Below are 21,899 nucleotides of genomic sequence, written 5' to 3' on the forward strand. Positions count from 1 at the left end.
CAGAGCTGCTCTAGCTGACACTGACTGACTGACACTGACTGACTGACACTGACAGATTGACACTGACTGACACTGATTGACTGACACTGACACTGACTGACACTGATTGACTGAGACTGACTGACAATGACTGACACTGACTAACTGACCCTGACTGACTCACTGACTGGCTGACAGGGATCAACACTGATTGACTGACACTGACTGACTGACTGACACTGACTGACTGACACTGACTGACATTGACTGACTACTCTCTACTACTCTACTACTCACTCTCTACTAATCTCTCTCTACTCACTCTCTACTACTCTCTACTACTCACTATCTACTACTCTACTACTCTCTACTACTCATTCTCTACTTCTCTCTACTATTCACTCTCTACTACTCACACTCATCTACTCACTAACTACTACTCTCTACTACTCACTCTCTACTACTCTCTACTACTCACTACTACTCTATACTATTACACTCTACTACTCCCTCTCTACTACTCACTCTCTACTACTCGCTCTCTACTACTCTCTACTTCTCACTCTCCACTACTCACTCTCTACTACTCGCTCTCAAGTACTCTCTACTACTCACTCTATTACTCACTCTCTACTGCTCTACTATTCTCTACTACTCTCTCTGCTTCTCACTCTCTACTACTTTCTCTACTACTCACTCTCTACTACTCTCTACTACTCACTATCTACTACACACTCTCCACTACTTGCTCTCTACTACTCACTCTCTAATACTCACTCTACTACTCTCTTATATTCACTCTACTACTCACTCTCTACTACTCTCTACTACTCACTCCCTACTACTGCACTACTCTCTACTACTCACTCTCTACTACTCACTCTTTACTACTCCACTACTCTCTCTCTACTACTCTCTATCTACTACTCACTCTCTACTACTCACCCTCTACTACTCTCTACTACTCACTATCTACTATTCTCGCTACTACTACCCTCTACTAATCTGTACTACACCCTCTCTACTGCTCCCTCTCTACTCCCTCTCTACTACTCTCTACTACTCACTCTCTACTACTCTCTCTCTACTACCCTCTACTACTCACTCCACTCACTCTCTACTACTCTCTACTACTCTCTCTCTACTACTCACTCTCTACTACTCACTCTCTACTACTCTCTTCTACACACTCTCTACTACTCACTCTCTACTACTCACTTTACTACTCTCTACTACTCACTCTCTGCTACTCGCTCTACTACTCTCTACTATTTTCCACTACTCTCTACTCTCTATTACTCACATTCCACTCTCTACCTCTCTACCTCACTCTTCCTCTCTCTCTACTATTCTCTACCTCTCTACCTTTACCTCTCTACCTCTACACCTCTCCCTCTACACCTCTACCTCTCTACCTCTCTCTACCTCTCTCTACACGCACACATATGCACATATATATATATGCATATATATGCATATGCATTTATTACCTACTGGCGGTCGCCAGTAGGTAGTTATAGTTAGGACCACGTTTCCATAGGAAATCCGCAACATTCTATTTTGAATATCTTTGGCGCCGGTCGACGAATCCTCGCGAATTTTTCAAAATAGGTGGGGCGCTACGCTCCGCTCCTACCCTGAAAGTCTCGGGGGGATTCGTCAAGCGGGGGCTGAGATAAAAGGGGGGTCCCAAAACGCGTTTTTCCCATGCATTTTTCCATAGGACCTTTAGACACAGCTACAGCCCGAACGGCTGAACAGAATTACTAGAAATTTGGCAGAGAGGTAGTCCTCAGGTCAAGGAAGTGCCTTTTGTAGGTTTGGTGTAAATCTGTTCAGTAGATTCTGAGAAAATAGCCTTTAAATCAATATATATATCTGAGCCAGCTTACGGTGCGCTTACGGTACGCTTACCATACGCGTACGGTGGCGTGCGCGAGCGCGATTCTGATTGACTCTTAGATCTTAGTAAACATTCGAATCGGCCGAAACCAGGAAGCGGCGGCCGCCATTTTCTCTCTCGCACTGAGAGTGATGATTAAAATACAAAGACCAAAAACATGTAAAGGGGCTGTTTGGACAGCTCCAAAACACCTAGCCATGTTGAGGGAGTCCCCAAAGATCCCCCAAGGCCAAAAACGGAATTTTTATTTTTTCGCTAATTTCGCCGATTACGCTTACCGTACGCGTACGGTAAAAATATATAAAAAAAAAAAAATATCCACACTCACCCCACCCCGTGTGCAAATGGTGCCCGAAGGGCACCATTTGTGCATGGATTATATGTGGTGCGAAAAATTAAAATGTTAACTTTCAAAACGAAGTGCATCATATGTCCTCCATGTGCTCACGGTGCGCGAAGCGCATCGTGCGTACATGGCCCATCTAGCGTAACGTGGGCATGCGGTGCGCGTAGCGCACCGCGTGCCCACCGTGCGTGCACGGCACTAACTGCGTAAAGTGGGCGCGCGGTGTGCGAAGCGCACCGCGTGCTCACTGTGCGCGCACGGTGCGCAAAGCGCACCGTGCGCGCACGGAACGAACTGCGTTAAGTGGGCGCGCACGCCACGAATGGCGTAAAGTAACTTAGCATTTAAAAAAACGTACAAATTCACTGAAAAAACCATAGGTTTCACACACGTTATAGTTAGGAATTAGCATTTAAAAAACCTTGCAAATTCAATGAAAAAACCATAGGTTTCACACATGTTATAGTTAGCGGAAATTTTACTGATAAAAAACCAATGAAATTCCCCCGTTATGGTTAGTGCAGGCAACTATAACTCACGCGACCGCAATCTTCTGAATCTTGCAACTTCCCTTTTTAACTCCCTTACAAACATCAGGGTTATTGTTAACCCGGATTTTTAAACTATGGTTTTTAATCACAATAACTATAATTGTGATTATTTATTTGTTATGTTTTTTAGCACTTTAAAACACATTTATGATTTCATAATTTTTTGGAAATCTTCTTGCAGGGGTTGACTCTCTTTGGCTCATGGCTGTAGATTCAAGGATAATAGGTATATTCCACCTTTCCAATTTAAAAAAATCAATGTCAATCAATGCCGTGCATAAAATGATGTTCTTGTCACATTGTGGTATTTGTACCTAAAAATGTCAACCATTCAATGACCATCTATTTGCACACTGCACATTGCACTTTGTAATTTGTGATTTATATTATTTATATAATTTATATAATAATTGTGGGATTTATCAGATATTATATACTCATACAGTCATTTGATTTAAATAGTATATTTTACCTTAATGATTTTAGTAAAGTCACCCAGCAACAGTATTTCTTTTGTTTTCACTGCATCGCATGACGCAATGAGTGGTATCTGTGGAAGCCCTAACCTGGAAAGCAGTTTCTGCTGGGCTATTTCCATGAGGAGCAGAGTCAAGACTGATTTTCATATGTATGGGTCCAAATTGAGGCAGCATCGTGGATGAAAAATGATTGATTGGGATGCGCCCGTGTGTTGCTAGAGGCAGAGATGAATTCAGACATTCGGTCCATCACCTTGTTGTTTTATATTTGATGCCCTAACTGGGCTGGTATGACCAGAAGTGGGTCCTGGGCTCACAGTGCCACTGTAGCCAAGAAATTCCTAGACGAAGAGCCCTAACAAGAGTGAAATCGGTCCTAGGTCGCTTCTGTTCCGGTTCAGGGAGGACATGGATTGACAGTTCCAGCTGGACTGTTCTGATGAGGATCAGGGTCATGGCTGATTTGTATATGGCTGGGTCCAAACTGAGGTTGAAAGGTGAATTAAAAATTATGGATTGGGATGTGGCCGGAGCGTTGCAGGTGGCTGAGATTAATTCAAGCATTCCATCCATCACCTTATTGTTCTATATTAGAAGCCGTAAGTGTGCAGGGTATGCCCAGACATGGGCTCCGGGCTCACTGGAGCCAAGTTATACCTCGCTGAAGAGCCCTAACTAGGGAAAAACCGGTCCTAGGTTGTTTGTGTACCAGTTTAGGAAGGAACTGGACTGGCAGTTCAGGATTGACTGTCCCCAGGAAAAGCAGGTTCAAGACTGATTTGCAGATAGCTGGCCCAAAATTGAGGTGGCATGGTGGGTGGAAAATGATGGATTGAGATGGTGTCCAGAGAATTGCCAGTGGCTGAGATTAATTCAAGCATTCAATCCATCACCTTGTATTTGGCATTTTGAAAGTTGTCATTTTTCTGCCCTAAGCCCTTTTGTGCCTGTTACCAGTCTTGAGTCACATGACTGGGTGTAACTGATAGCTAGACTTTGTCAATTATTCTCGGACAGTCAGACAATGGAGGGATTAGGTGTGCATAAATAGGCCATTTGCTAGCAGGATGAGGGGGAGGAGCTCAGCACAGACCTATTTGCAACTGGAAATGAAGTGCTCTGCTCTCACACAAAGGACCTTTAACCTCCACATTGTCACTGCAGCCTGGTCGGAGCCAGGGCGAGGAGATAGGAAATGTCATGCACTTCAAAGCCACTCTCTTGAAACTTCTCCCACCTTCCAAAAGGAGGGCACCAAGGTATAAAATCAGGACCTCAGACACCAACTATTCAGTACACTTCTGGACCTGTGGATGCTCTGGAAAAAGGACTGCTGTCCTGCTGGAAGGACTGCCAGTCTGCTGGACTGCTGCTCTGAAGGAAGCTGTCCTGCTGGTTTGCACCCCTGTTGTCCTGCCTCTCTGCTGGCTTCTACCTAGCGACAAGGACAGAGATTTCATCTATTCCAGGATCACCAGAGTGACTCACAATGGCTAGTTTGCTTGCCTCCTGTTCAGAGCCACGGGGACACAAAATACTTTTTTCATCTGTAACCGGCACCTGGACCCAAACTGAGTGAGCCATTACCCTCCAAGTGATACTATCAGTTCTGGAACCTTGGAAGTGGTGCTAAATGTACCCAGATAGCCAAAATCCAAAAGTGGGAATTAGAAAACTTTTGGCTAAACGATGCTCTGAGAAAGGAGGAGACTGGAACCAACCTGCCCGCCTATCTGCCAGAGGTGCATCGGCAGTTGGATTGACTTTGCGGATATTCGCTCTATGTTCTTCTTAGCAGCAAATCGTTTTCATTGGTTCTTTGCCAAAAGGGTGTCCGGCTTTGTGGAATTGTATTCTGCTACAGCCCCCTCCTCGTCCCACTGAAATGTTTCAACTTCCGTTTCAGTGACTAAGTCTGATTTTAGAAATCTTCACTGCAGCTTCAACCCAAGGTAATCCGATGACGATATTCCTCCTAGGACCCCTCCTGCAACCTTGCCTCACTGAACTTTACCTTCTCAGAATAATTTTCCTCAGAAATTAAGTCTGAAGGTAAGTGCTGACGGTGCCCAATTCCCTTCTTGTTCCCGAACTGCATTCCATCAGCCATATTATTTTACTTTGAACCTTAGATCTTCTAGGCACTCGTTTTTACAAAACACTCTAAAAATTCATAACTTCGGTTCCACTGATTGGATGTTTTTCATTTTGGTGTTAAATAGTCAACAAACCAATTTCTAGCAATGATTATTTGGTTTCCACTCAAAAGGTAGCAACATTATGGATATCCAGAAACACTTGAGCATGTGCTGCTTTTCATAATGTTAACACATACTTGATCTGGCATTATTCAGGATGTGTGCAGATTTGTGTATCATTCATGTAAATATTTTTAGAGGACAATAAAGTATTGTTTAACATGAAATTCCACAGTTTTCTAACCCTACAGATTCATATTCAATATGATGCTCTGTGGTACACAAACATAGGGCAAAAATTAGGCAATTAAAATGTGTCTAAGGCATCCTTGTATTTGGACATCATGCATTCTGACATGCCTAATTTATACATGACTCACTTTAGGTGATTGGCACATAAAAACATCCATGTTCATTCTATTTAATATTGAGGTATATTCAAATCAGAAGCATATTCAATTCTTTATTCTTTAATCTTATCTTCACACATGTTTACCAAAGATGTCAGCCCAGTCAATGCGTTTCGTTCTCCACATGGGACTTCATAAGAGCTATCAAAACAACATACAAAGATATTTACAATAAAATCTTGTTTATTAGTAATCTACAATGATAACTGAAGGTATCTGCATAGAAATGGTGAGAAATGCATCACCTACAAAGTAACAATGTCCATACCGAAACCAGCCTACAATTAAAATACACATTAACTTAAGTATCTCCATTTTAAGCACATATTTATATAACACAGTTCTTTGCATATCTCTTTTTCCAATATACAAATTCATCAATCTCACATCACCAATTAGCTAACATTATAAAGATTCATCTAATTGTAAACTTACATCAAATGTATTGTTTTTAATGGTAGCACTGGTTTAAAATAAACCATATTGAATATCTCCAGGTATCATTCCTATATTCCAACTTAAAAATTAATTGGTAAAAAAAAACCATAGTTCCACTCACAGGTGCTCTCAAATCCCAACAACTCTGACACCAATCAAATATATGAAAAAGCTGTTTATAGAGCAGCATTGATTCAAAGATTCCAATCAACTTTATAGCATAATGACTAACCAACCACTTCTATGGCCCACGCGCTAAACTTGCTACTATGGCTGAAATTAGAATCAGAATTAAAACACATAGAACTCCAAAATCAAACCATATCAAGATATGTGAATGTAATGAAAAATCAAATTACAATCCTATGTGTTGCAGTTGTTAACTCACCCATGTGCCTGTCTCCTCATAAGCTGTTTGAAGTAGTTGCCAAGCCAAACAAATGGCCAAACGCCAGTTCCAAATTTGCACTTTTTGTAAAGTACCCTCCTCCTCCAAGACTAGACACTCTAGCATGTCCCAATGACTTCCTGTATTGAAAAACGTTTCCTCCATCTTGAAGTGAGCAAGGTCACGCAGATAACACACTAGTGTGACGCTATTTTATGATATCAGGACCCAACATTTCTTCCCAACCAATAATGACGAAAGCTCATGTCCTTTCTAACATTGATTCATACAACTTTTTAACCCATCCAGTAATTAAAAATGGTGCCATTTATCAATGTCACCTTTTTACTTTTCGACAACATTCTGCGATGTTGAACTAGATAATAGTCACACAGTAAATATCACTCCCTATACTTAAATAGAATGTCCATCAAAAATACATCCTTCCATGTATATCTAATTAACCTTTCAACCACTTTCATCAATGGAGGACCCATTATACCTTCAAGGGCAACAGCGGGAACTTAATGAATGCACACATCAATCCGCTCCCTCAAAATGTGCAGAAATCATGAGCCACAGATCACACCAAGCAAGTTTTACTCTTATTGAACTCTCTTCCTAACATTTCTTATGTATTCGGGAGAATATTACAACAACATGTTTATAGTCCATACTATTAATGAATGGCCAAGAATGTTCCTGTCCTAAATCATTTAAAACAACAATAATTTTTTTCTTTTTTGGACAGCATCTCAAATGATAAATCAGCATCTCGTCAAAATCCACATAATGCTCCTTCTTATCTTAAAAATGCAGAATTCAATATATCCCTCATCTTATAACACATACAGAAAGAGTTTTCTTCCAAACAGCCCCCTCCAATATACACTATATTGAGCTGAGATGAATTTCATAAATATCTGAAAAGTACAAAAAGCGTGTCTCTCATTACCAACAATTAGTTACAGATTTTTCTACAAAAACACTTTTAAGCTGCTTTCAGCTTACAAATCCATCTTGATTCTATTTGGCATGAAAGCAATACTTGCTTAACTCCCCTCGTTCAGGATTCAGCTTTTGCAGTCCCGGATTAAACTCACATTCATGGGGATGACAGTTCTTGATGTACTGAAAAAGTGTTAATATAAGTCCCCTTTGTTAATTGATCTGCAAAGTTCCTGAATCCTTGTCTTAAGGGGTCTTATCTTGCTGCCCACACAAACCTTCGAACAACTGCATAAAATGACATACACCACAAAAGTGCCACTACAATGTATAGAATTGTTAATGTAATACAATTTTCTGAATTGTATCTAAACTCCTTTATCTTATTGCCATACATACACTCCGTGATTACTTGAAAACAGTTTAGGGAGAGGGTGGATACCAAACTCTTATTTCCTTCCTTGGTAATAAATAGTTCCTAGTAATCCTGTCCCTGATTATCTGACCTCTCTTGTAGGTAACTAAAGAAAACACCAATGTTTTGATAAAAGCCTGAAGATTCTATAATGCTTCAAGTTATTAGTCATCACAAACCCTAGCCTCCTATTATGAGTCACTGTAGGCCGTTTTTTCAGATTAGTGCTCCTATCAATATTTGCAATCCTGATCTTAGCCCTACCCAAAACAAGAGCATTATATGTGAGTTCTTAATCTCTTCTTCAAATCACAAATACCCTCCCTTAACTGATCATCCTCACTATAATTTGATTGGCTCCTCACCATCTCCATATATGGTATTTGCTTAGTTGCTAATCTAAGGTGTGAACTCTCAGCCCTCTATATATTAATAGTGTCCATAGCTTTAATTTTTTTATTCATTGAATTTGATTAATTCAACAGTAACTAAAACAAGACAATGGAAAAATATTCTCATGAACATTCCCCAGCACATTGCATTGTATCATGATACAAAGTATAAAACAGTGAGGTAGGCAATAATGCACTATACTCGTTATATTATAGTATCTTCATTTTTGTAGGGCTATATTAGGGAAGACCAGGCCCCTCTTCATCAGGTTGCCAACTGCGGCAATCACAAGGTATGTATTCAGGGCTAGTACTAAGCAAGTTTCCCCCGTAAGATGCCATCTGTGCCATAGAGGACACATGGCTGTCACTTGGAGTTTTCACCAGGATCAGAATCTCCTTCGGTGTGTGAAGAATCCTGTAGTGGTCCCATATATTGTTAGGTCTGCTCTTTAGGGGGACCAAGAGGTAATGCATGTCTAATTGTTCCTGACAGTATGCTAACTCCTGAAGCCACTTTTTACCTCAGGTGGATACCTTCTCCCCCAATGACGTGCCACCTGTCTTTTCGTTATCAGCAGGGCAATTGATACATATCATTGGTCCTCTGGTGGTATGGTGAGGGTACAGCCTATCAATGCTAATTTGGGCATTGGCCCCAAGGGCCTGCTGACCATTTCAGATAGAATCTGGAAAATCATGGCCCAGAATGCAGCTTTAGGTGGGCACAGCCAGGCACAGTGGAGAAAGTCTGCCTCTGTGGTGCTACATCTGACACACCTGGTCAGACACAAAGTTGGGGCGGAGTGCGGTACACCTAATGTAAATATTTAAAGTGAATTAGCCTAAGCTGACCACTGTCATCTAAGAATCCAGTATGTGTGCAGCAGAATGCCCAATCTTTGGGGGTTATCACATCTCCTAAGGTACCTTCCCATGTAGCACTCATGCCCGGCTCTATCAAGGGGGGCTAGCTTGTATATTCAAGTATAAACGGGTAACCATATGTCTGCAGGAGGCCACCATTAGGAGAGCCAACACTGCCTGACATTCAGGGGCACCAGTGGGAAAGTGGGGTAGCATTCCCTTGTGTACATTTTCTCATATATAGAAATAAGTATAGGACCATGGTTCCCTTCCACCCAATCATGTTTGAAATCTACACAACTTTACTGTCCGGGAATAGGTCTCTCATTGACTTCACCTCCCCTGTAGCCACTCTTGCCAATGTGGGTGACCCAAAGGTGCTGAGTAACAAATAAAAGTGGATGAGGGCCTGGTGTGGTGAGTGCAATCCATCGTTCCCATAGCACTTGCGGAGGACATCCTAATGGTTTTGGGGGCCCTGAGCCAAACATATTTTGGGAGACCCTTTTCAGAACAGCTGTGAATTTATGATTCAATTTTAGCTCTTTCGGGCCTTCTTTGGACAGGTCACTGACAGTGCACTGGCACACATGTCCAAATTCCTAGTGTCTAGACATCTGAAATTCAGGGATAGTGATGTGTGTTTTCAATATTAAAACACAGCATCAGTTCACTAATATTACTGTAAATAATCTCTGTGACATCCTCCCATTTCTCAAATATGAGGTACTGTTTTGATCTAAAAGAAACGTTTTTATGGATGTTGCATGAAACATAGACACATTGTTCTATAAAATGTCTGCAATAGACTCCCGCACATCACCCACAGTAAAAATAAATTAGAGGAATATGGTATTTAAAGCAATCTGTTTAACAATTATTCAAAGACATCAGAACAAGGCTCTCTGCAGAACAGAGCTGGCTTTGAAATGGGGCACCCTGAAAGGATGGGGCCTTGGCCAGAGCCCACTTTGACCATGCCTTAAAACATCTCTGTTGACCCTATCGAACGAGGGCGATGAGAGGAGTTGGGTAGGCTATGTCATGTTCAAAAGCATTTTCCGCCATGTAAGGCAGGGGGTTTAACCAATAGTAGCAATAGTCTGCTTATGCACAGAGATTGTATAGTTCAAAGTCTGGCGCTGCCAGACCCCCTGATTCATATGGCTGTGTAAGCATGTCGCGGTTAACTGCTAAGAGGCTGCTCGGTTGTACAAGCCTAATCATGAGCGATTTAGGGGGGTTAAGAACTGTTTGTTGAGGGGGATCGGTATGTTATTGAATAGACACTGAAATTTCAATGGTATAACCATCTTCATTAGGGAAATTAAACTGTGTAGTGATAGCGGGAGTTGAATCCGTTGTGCTACCTGATCTTCCAGCTAGTGCCATAGTTTTCAGTAAAGATGGTCTCTTTGTCATGGCACATCCAAATGCCAAGGTATTTGAGGAATGTAGTGAACTAAGGGAGTGTCAATTGGGTAGGAGACAATGTTACCAAGTTTTAGAGATTGAGCACAAGCACTTTAGCACTGGTCAGCAGTAGGAAAGTGCGCAGAGTCCTAAGGCCAACAAACACAGCACAGCAAAAATAGGAAGAGTAAGACAAAAGGTTTGGGGAAAGACCACCCTCTGGCTGACAGGTCTAACACCTTGCCATAAATAAATTAGAACGTTTGTCCTATATTATGTGCTGATAACATTTCTAGAATATTTATTATTATTATTATTATGATTACTATTATTATTATTATTAATATTATTATTATGGTATTTATAAAGTGCACCCTCATCCCCTAAAACATATCCTGACATAAGACCGTGTACTTGCCCAGTTCGGGCATTCACCAAGTTGTTAGAGTTGAAACAACCAAGTCTTCAGCATTCCCTGAACAGACTAACAAATCCAATGTCAAAGAAACATTAGGAGGAATATTATTCTAGTGCAGAGCTGGCAAAAAATTAAATGCGCGACCACCCATCTGCATTTCTTGATTTATCTGCAGTATATTAAAGCCTGGCTAGCTGAGCGGGGATCCCACACTGAATTTTTGAATGTAACTCTGCCATGTTGATTTCCTGGACCATTGTCATAAAGAGCTCTGTGCATGTGGCAAAGTAACTTAAAAACTGCTCTCTTATGAACTGGAAGCCAGTGAAGAGAAATAAGATAGGCCAAAGCAGAACTCCTGTTAGGGCTGTTATAAATCAGTCTTTCTGCCACATTCTGAATAGGCTGAAGACAAGTAAACAAATAATCCAACATGCCCACATAAAGCACTTTCCTGCAGTCCAACCTCAGGAGCGACACCTGTGTTATGATGGAGGAGTATTGTCCTCCCCTGCTGAAAGTCAGCAGAGGCAACCAACAAAAAGAAAATGATAATAAAACATTTTTATTATCATTTTATTTGTTGTCCCACAGGCTGGGAGCCGAAGGACGGGTGGGGCCATTCATCCTGCCGCAGCAGCTGTGGCACCAGGAAAGAGGGGAGAGTGGTGGGCACTGCAAAATGTGCATGGCGGTTTGGCTGGCGTTCTGGGGCTGGCCAAACCTTCAAGCTCACTTATTCTTTCTCCACCTAGCTGTGTTGTACACCTGGGTGGAAAAACCAACACAGGCTCCCAATCCATGTCTGAGCACCGAACCTAGGAATAGCATTCCCAGCATGTGAGCAGCACTGAGATTGGGAGCTGGGAGCCTGAGCAGTGAGCAGCAGGCTCCTGACAAGCACGCAAGAATAAGGAGCAAGGCAGCGGCAGTCGGGGCAGGTAAGTGGAATTTTAATATTTATAATTTTTTTTTTCTTTAGTATGTATTCCCCCTCACCCACCCTACCACTTAACAATACAAGCAACCGCTACTGTCTAACCTACTCATAATCACAGCTTGAGCGATATCCCTCCACCACGCTACTGGGATCCACCAAATAGTCTAAGAATAGTAAGTAGAAGTCCCCAGCAGCTCCTGCATACTGTATTTACATTTTCCTGCATTGACAGAGAATCATCAATTAAGAAACCCAAATTCTTTGCCACCCTTTTAGTTCTGGGTATGGGACCTAACAACGAAGGTCACAAAGAGTCATTCCAGACCCGGTGGGCCCCTCCGAAAAGCAAGGTTTCTGTTTTGTCTGCATTATGTTTTGACCAATGTGCCTGCAACCACCCTGCTACTTCTGAGAGACAACCAACTAACTTTCCTTGCGTCTCAGTATACTTATCGTTGATGAAAATAATCAGCTGAGCATCATCAGCATAAGTATAGATCTCAAAACCCCACTCCTTGACAATGCCCGCCAAAGGTGCCAAATAGATATTGAACAAAGTGGGACTCACCTAGGATACCTGAGGAACACTACAATGGAATCTCCGAGGGCTAGGTGTAAAAGGGGGCAGCTGTACCAAATTAGGTGTTTTACGTAAAAACGAGCTAAAACACTGCAAGGTAGTGGCATGCAACCCAATTTCATGCAGCCTCTGAAGCAAAAGGTGGTGAGACATGGTGTTGAAAGCCACAGACAGGTCTAAAAGGATTAGGGCAGCTGATTTCCTGTGATCAACTAAAGACCTGATACTGTCCAATACCCCTAGTAAGGTAATCTCCATACTGTTTTTCGCTCTGAACATAGCTTGAGAAGGGTCCAACAAGTTATTACTCCCCAAATATTAGAATCGTTGGATGCTCACTAGTCTTTCCAACACCTTTTCCAGGTAAGGTAACATCGAAATAGGGCGATAGTTGGACAATATGGAATCACGTAAACCAGCTTTATTCACCAACGGCAAAGACAATGCCTGTTTTCAGGCTATGGGAAACTCTGCCTCCTTCAAAGATTTATTCAAGAATGTTATTACATACGGACTAAGGATAGGGGCCAGGAGAGTGTAAATAAAATGCAGACAAGGTTCCAAAGCTGAACCTTATTTCACCTTTACCTTCATCAATTCCACCATCTCCACTTCTAGCTCTGCAAACCTACCTCAGTTGGAGGCAGGCTCTGGCTGTCGACTAACATCCTTAAAAAGGTCCTCCCCCCACTGGGTATTGATCAACAAAGGCCGAATAATTTGTCTCAATTTTCTCATGAAAAACACAGCCAATTCCTCACCAAAAGGGGCCAAAGCTCTGACTGTCTGATTCAGAGCGGCTGGATGAGCTAATACGTTAACTAATTAAATAGTTCCCCAGATGAAGAATTCGGGTATTAAAATTAACTTATATATTTCATAAAAATGATTCGTAAAGAGAGAGTCTAGGATTGGATATCCATCATAGATGGAGCAGCCATGCAAACATACGTATGTTACAAGTTAGAAGGAAAGAAATTAAGAAACTGCATTGCAGTGCTATATATGTATGATTGCATAAGAAAGACAATGAACAGAAGGGGCATGCATTGCACATGACCATTTCAAAGAGGGTACTGGTTGAAAAAGACTAGAGAATGAAACAATAGCTCTAAACATAAAGCAGACATAAAGCCTTAATCCAAACAGTAAGAAATTGAGTTATTGGTTGGAATGAAAGCCCCACTCAGACAGCAATCAAATTCCTTGTCTGGGTAGACCGCAAAAGTCACTCACTTAACTTGTGCTCAACCCTCAGGTACCTTATCCCAAAAGCAGTCAAGAGGCAATGTGTATTTATGAAACATAAGAACAATAATAAAGTGAAACCACAAGAAAAATTCCAAACCAATTTAGAAAAATAGAGTTCCTTTTTAATTAATGAAATGACACCATAGTGAATTAAATCCCATCAACAGAACAAGAGTTACGTTTTTTTAAAGTTTTCTGTGAGAAATACCACCTAAAGATCAAAGCGCCAACCACAGCTATCTGGTAGAGGTCAAAGTCTAAACGTAAGATCAACTGAGATGGAGCAAGCACCGGATCAAGGGGTGAATTGGGCTCTGCCTCGGCTTACATTCGGACTTAAAGAATATTCATTATGTTTAACCAGCTCCTCAGTGGGGTGAAGCAGTATGTTGTGTCCAAGAACAAGGTGTCATCATCAAGGAGCCACTGGGAGAGCTTGTGGTGAAGATTTCTACTTTTGTTTGAGGCCAGCAGCAGGATTCAAGTTCTCAGGAGCGTTTCATGTACATGTAGCTCATGCAGGAAACCGACCGACAAGCCCTTGAAGTCACTCTGGTGGTCCTGGGTTCAAGGAACAGGTCCAGTCTGCCTTCCGGAGGGCAACAGGGTAGAAGGACAGTTTTCAAGCAGCAGAGCAGTCCTTCTCTTGAGTGTTATGCAGGCACAAAAGTGATCTAAAGAATGGTTCTCAGGGTCTAACAGTTATACTTGGTGCCTCCTTTATGTGTGAGGGGACACCCTGTCCTATCCCCTGATTTGGTTCAGGAAATGTTTCCTTTTCCTTGGCATGGCTCTAAACTGTTTGCCATGAAAAACGACTTGTGTCAGGTTCCTTTGTGTGTGCAGGGAGTTAAGGCATTAACTTGGGGAAGGAACTTCTCTGCCCCTGCCATGCTGGCAGAATGGCCCATCCTCTCCACACCTAATCTCTTTTGGGTCAATGTCTGGGAGGAATACACAAACCCCAATAGCAGGGTCATTCACAGTCCTGTTACCCAGGACAGTGCAGAAGGCACAAAGGATTATAACAGGAAAATCCCAAATTTCTAAAAGTGGCATTTTCAGAATTGTGATTTAAAATCTGACCATTAAAGGGGATTTTAAATTGCAATTCATTTGACTCTAAACAGCATATCTATTGCTGTTCTCAATCTAAAGTTAGCACATGTTAAATTTAATAAGGTAACCCAGTGTAAGTCAATGTGATAACTACTTTAGGAGTTTTTCACACCAAGACATCTAAAAATTAAACCAATCAGTCCTACTATTTAAATACCATGCACCCTGCCTTGTGAACTTTTAGGGTCCACCTTGGGGGTGACTTATAAGTAGTAAAAAGGAAGGTTTAAGCCTGTTAAAAAGTATTTATTGGCAGGTCAAACTGGCAGATTAAAACTGCAGTACGGACTGCAGTGGCAGGCCTGAAACATGTTTTTAAATGCTACTTTTGTGGGTAGCACAATGAGGGCTGCAGACCCTCTGGTAGCATTTAATTTAAAGTCCGTGGGCACTTAAAGTCCGATCTGCCAGGTACTTACAAGTATTTTAATGTGTACATTGGGTGAGGGCCACCTTTGCCATGTTTTAGAGAGAGAGCACATGCACATTTGCAGTTGCTATCAGTGGTAAAGCACACAGAGTCCTAAAGTCAACAAAAACAAATTGAGCAAATCAGGAGGGATGAAGGCAAAACATTTGGCGGTGACGCTGCAGAGATGGCAAGTTCCAGCACATACATATGTCCTTCCTTCTTTCTGTCTATTCTTACCTGCGTCCTTCAGAGGGTGCCTGTTTGTGTGATGTTTAACCCCATCTATGTTTAGTGTGATTGTATGTGAACCTGCATGATCATTGCCTGTTTGCATCCGCTCCTGTATGGTACTTACTAGCCTACACTTCCATCTCTCCAACAGTTTATCTTTACTAATTCTCTCTCAGGCCCTAATACTCACGCTGTTTAGTCCCCACCTGATTTATGTTTTAATTTAGTTTTGTTGCCTTTAACAAGAAGAAAGAAATAAACATATGTCCTCAGGCCGCAAAATTACCTGTTCTTCCTTAAGACAAACAATGCCTCGTATTTTTAGGGGGAACCCTCACCTAAGACTGGGCACACAGCTGGATCATACAGGTATGACTGGGAGTGCTGTCTGTGACCATGGTTAGGCCAGGGCCTTCAAGCCTTTGGAAAAATAGCTGAGCAGTGGATCCCAAGTCTTTTCAAGTATGTTTTCTTCTTTGAAAATTGCCTGAGTGATTGTTTCCATTCCAAAAATAAACCATCCCTTTCAATGGCAGCCATTTAGTGTGGGTAATATTGTGTACCCCACCTGCCAAGTATTGCCTGTTTGGTTGCTAATATAAGCACATTAAATAGGAGCAGTCGACTCCCCCAGGTAACACGCGGGTTACCTGGATATCCCTGAATAAAGTAGCCACCGGTGCTTGGGATACTGATGTGCCTAGAATTTAATTGGTGTCTTAGCCCTCTTGATGTATACCCCTACACCTCCCTGCTTCCGCCTCCTACTCTTTCTTCTGATGCCTGTCTTCCTTCCCTGCTTCATCCTTGCTAACAAGACACTTTGATCCTATTATTGACTACCCCCGTGCTTTGCGGAAATTCATTGCATTCACAAGGTCCTTCCTCATTCTCTGTCTCTTGATTCCTCCTCTTGATGCTCATGGTACATCTAACTCTTAGGGATGTCCTCATCCCTCCATAAAGCTATATACATTCCACCATAATGACATCATTCATGTCTCTCACTCAGAATGCCTGGATGACTGAATGTCAGGTAGTCTATGCATGTAAGGGCCTGAAGGTCTGTGTGCCTGAAAGATGGCCTGTGCACAAGGGTGGCTGTAGGTGTGTTCACCTGTGTGTGCTTGGATGTCTACAGGTCAGTTGATTTGCATTAATATGAGTACGTTTTCGATGTGTTTGTGGATATTGACTGTGTGCGGAGGTCTACATGCATTATGACAAACCGATTGGCTTTGGCACTATCTGTTGAAATTGTATCTTTTTTCCCAGAGGTTATCATTTACCATAGGGAGCCCTGATCATACGAACACAGAGCCAGAATGCTTCCCCTCTGATTTCACCTCTTCATGTGTGTCACATTGAAGCAGTGCAGCCTAAAAAGAGAAGCTGGACTCCCCATGAATTCTTTATTGTATGCTGCTCCATTGTACTAGTGCTGAGACTTCCGTAACACGTACAAAACAATATTTAACTCTGGCATAAATAAGCAGCGCCCTGCCACTTCTACATAATGAAATGCAGAGAGACAGATCTGTGAGTCATGCAAAATAACACAAACACAGAGGGCCCGGATCTGCGTGATTTGGAATAACTAATTCCAGAAAACAAATATAAACCTGGTTGCAAAAAAAAACACCCCGGCGCTCTCCTGATATAATGTAGGCAATAATTACACCTTTTGATTTCCATTTGTAGACGTCTGCTTCGGTACAGCTCTATCAATAAAAGCATTATGCAGACTTCCTGTAATTTCAAGTACACAAAGCCTGCGAGAGAGGAAGAGCGAGAAGGCTACTGTAAGAATTGATTTCTTATATTGCAATTACTCTCTCAACTCCGAAGTAAATGAACCATACTCGTCTTGATTAAATCTGCATGAACACTCGAGGCACCATGTAATTAGAAGAAGTAAACAGTGTATGAAAGTATTACTTACTACAGGGAACTAGTATGTACCTAATTCCTTTTTAATTAGTCCTTAGGATAGAGCAGCGAAACATGCGCCAAGGCAGACAAACACTCAACCAAAACTTAACAATTACATCAAGTTGTTCGAGTCGCTCATCGACAGCTCTGTATCCTCCAGGGTCCGAATCAAACACACATTTTAACAGATTGCGCATTTCAGCATTAAGGCAATTCGCTTCTTCACTGCAGTGTCATTTTCTTGTACTGAAATTGACATTTAGGAATACATCTATCTGTTATTATTTTATGATTGTATAGATATTCTGTTTTGACATGACCACATACAAATATCCATTGCATAAATTAAAGTTATCAAGAACAGTAGTACATCAGTGTAACAATTATTAAAACACAAGCTATTTTGTGAAGTCATCAAGTACCTTCCCCAGACAGTGATCAATGCTCACTGCTAAAAAACATGACTTTAAGTCATATATTGTTTGCCTATTCTCTTAGGCATATTATAGTTATAGTTTCCCAAAATTATATTATTTTCCCAAAATAACTGGATACAAGGCAGTTATTTCAAACCTAATTTCAGATTGAGTAACCCCGACAAAAAGCCTGCAAATACGTGTAAATCCATTTTCGCATAAATGTACTTATAGATTGTTTTTCAATGTACTATCATTCCCAGAGGTATGCCTGGAATCTGAGCCAGGCCCTAGTTTCTTTGGGTACTATTGGGAGTGTCTTGTTACACCTCCTTAGGGCTCCGCTTCCAGTTGAGTGTAAATCTACATTGCATTGATTTTAGCATAGGGGGATTGAAGCCCCTGAGCAAAAAGCACATTTCTTTTTTTTGTTTCACAGTAATTTGTTTTTCTTATGGATAAAGTCCCTCTCCCACACTGGGAGTGGTCCACACCCCCCTCTCTCTTCCTGTAAGGGGAGTTACTCCATCACTTGGCTGGGGTAGAGTTCTGAACATTTTCGGGCTGTGAAGGGGTCAGATCGCAGTTTCTGAATGCCCACATAGAACATGTTTGTAGGTTTTCACAAACTTTCAACTCAATACACTCCTTGTCATTCCTGCTTCCCAACTCTTAGACAGAATCTCTCCACATGCCTAGTAATTCCATTTGCTCCCGTAGGCCTCTTTTTGTGGAGTCTTGCAAGGAAAAAATAAGTATTTTTGACTGAAAACGTACATGTGTGGTAAAAAAAACTTTTGTTACCTGGGTCCCTTGTGTTTAAGTGACTGTAGGCACATTTTATGTGTGAATATCTCATCATTATAATAATGTAATTTGGTAACTACTGTCTCTGTATGCAGGGGTGCAGGAGTTTAAACAGCTGCACATGCAGTTGAGAGGTTAATTATTAGGATTTGGAATGCTGGTTGGAAAACTGGAACTAACTACTATTGCTTCCCCGCATTGTAAGGTTGGTGAGGGTATGAAGTGGGGAAATAGAGCAGGCAGGGACAGTTGACCTTTTCGCCTGTGTCTGGTGTGAGATTAGGGGGACAGATGCTTGCTCTTTTATTGCTCATGTGCTTTCTGGAGTTCAGAACTGTTAATTGCCTTTCCACTCAATATATATCCTCCATGTGGGAGCACTATTGTGGGGCAAGCAATAAAGAGTGGTCTGCACAGAGGCCCAGTGTCATATGTGACATCTTCAGTCAGTCCTAGATTATTAGCCAAGTGTATGTTACAGAATCTTATCATGCAAAGATGTCAGTAGCGGCTCCTCGTGGGAGTGCTGCAGGGCAGGCCAGGTAAGGGGCAGGGTCGGGGTCAGTAAACTCCGGCTTACGGCCGAATGGAGTTAAGTAAATAAATAAATAAAACAAAATAAAACAAATTACATTGCACGCGCTGCATCGCCGATGGCGTTGCAGCGCGCGCAATGTAATTCATTTTATTTATTTATTTATTTGCTTACCTTCATTCGGCCCTAAGCTGGAGTTTACTACCCCCCACCCTGCCCCTCCCCCGCCCCACCACCCCGCAGCACTTCCACGAGGAGCTGCTACTGAAAGTCGTGTTGGCTAAAACCTAGGGCTGGCTCAAGGTGCCACATAACATGGGGACCACTTCGCAGCTATGTTGGTGCCGAACAACCAATTTACCACGCCGATAGAATCACATTAGCACGTACTGCACAGAAGAGAGAAAGTGAACTCACCGGATGCTCTGGATCAGATTGCCAGTCAGACTGCAGAATAAAAATGGTCTTAGGATATGAGGTAATTATTTGACAAGCAGGAGACCAAATATAGGAAAATGCCTCTTTGTATGGTCACCACTATTTTATGGACTGATGCTGCTGTTTTTTCCACTCTGTGCACTGGGACTCTAATGAGGCCCTAGCGTATGTGCTCTGACCCCTAAAACATGGAAAAATTGCCTATACTCCTAATTGCCATATTTAACTTACATGTAAGCCCCTAGTAAAAAGTACAAAGTGGACCCTGGGCCTGTAAGTTAATTGTCACTAGTGGACAGCAACACACATTGTGCCACCGCTTGAGTGACAGTGCAAACCAGGACTGCAGGCCTTCTGCTGTAGCCTGTTTGTGCAGTTTTAAAACTATACATTTGACCCATCAAAACCTCTTTTGACCGACTTAAACCCTCCTTTACATGTTAATTAGTCACCTCTAAGTAGAGTATAATGTCCAAGAAGGTCAGGTGCATGGTATTTAAAAGTAGGACATGTAAAAGTTTAACATGAAGCATGTCCTTACTGTGACAAGGCCACAAAGCTTTTTTCGGTGTAACAGGTTTAGTTGTTTCATAGGAAAGCATTGGTATGTAGTATTAAAGTTGAATAATGTATCTCCGCTTTAGAAACAGCTGCAAAGTTCCTTTAGGACTTTATAAAATATTTATTACTAGCCCAATTCTTTGGTATAGTCGGATTTGTAATAGACATTTTTCAAATGTTACTTTAAAAAAATCACCTTTTACCTGTCTAAAGCCTCTAGAAGCCCATTTGCTTGAATGTCAAATTGTCACACAGGAGCTGAATAGTTCCTTTATGAGGTGTGAACAAGCTCCATGAGCTGAGACAAAGGCCTTGAGTGTAAATGAGGTCTTATATTGTTTTTACATGATGACTAACTGGAAAGAGCTAAGGAATTTAATTAACTTCAAGAAGCTTACCCTGGTATTGGCAGAGGTAGCTAACACCTTCACTGTAGCTCCCGCTAAGTTTTTCTCCGAAGCATCCAATTAGCTTCAATGGGACAGATGCCAATTAGCATCCGACGACATCAAATCCTCTTTGACTACAACCTGTGCAGCCTTGCCCCTCTGAAGAAATCTGACTTCCAGATAACGTCTGAATTTAGAAATCTTCACCAGGCACATTGTATAGCAGCATCCAATTGACGTTGACAACTCCCTGGGTGCAAACTCCGGACTTTCCCACTCTGAGCTTTTCATGCTTATTTCACTGGCTTCACCAATACTTTGTCCTTCATCAACCTGCCGTAGACAAGCCCATCTTTGACATCTAAGCTGCAGCCTTGCACTGCTGAGGGCTCTATGTTCTTGAAACTTTTCTAACTGAGAAGGCAACTTTGTGACTGGTTCAAACCCAATCTATCTATCTGACCATTGCAGTCACCCTTAAACCTCACCCTTGTCCCGGTCTACCTCGACCAGCAGACAATGGTTGGCGCTATGCACTTTTGGCTACTATTTTAATTTATATCTTACAAAAATTATATATTGGATTTTTGTCAATTTAGTGTTTGCTCATTAAAATATTCTCTATGTTAATACAATGAAGTGGGATTGGTATTGTTTTGTATTTTCAACTTTTAACTGGGTTGGTACTTCAAAGTGCTTTACACATTTTTTTTAAGTTAAGCCTGTCTGCTCTGTGCCATAGCTATCAATGCTTAAGTTCAAGTTTAAATTATGGAACCGTTTACTGGACCTAACAGAAATAATGACATTATTACTTGTGGTGGACTACCATCTACACTAACTAACAATCCACTTTCACACACCAAATCTTCAGGGAGTCATGTTGGAACCACAGTTTTAACCATGCTGCTGCAAGTCATGTCATACACTGAATCCCATGAGTGCAGGTAAGGGAATTTGAGGAAATCCAGCGTTGCTGGATTACTGTCACCCGACTTGAGTGTGCCCAACTCCCAATTACCACAGTAATGATGATCTACTGTGAAGGCTCTCAGTACTTCAATGTCTGCTTTTCCTAATTGTTCATGTCAGGTAAGTGTGACAGGTCTGCTAATATGTACTTTTAATTCAGTCCTATGCTCT

The sequence above is a fragment of the Triturus cristatus genome, chromosome 11 (assembly GCF_964204655.1).
Source record: "Triturus cristatus chromosome 11, aTriCri1.1, whole genome shotgun sequence".
NCBI classification, from domain to species: domain Eukaryota; kingdom Metazoa; phylum Chordata; class Amphibia; order Caudata; family Salamandridae; genus Triturus; species Triturus cristatus.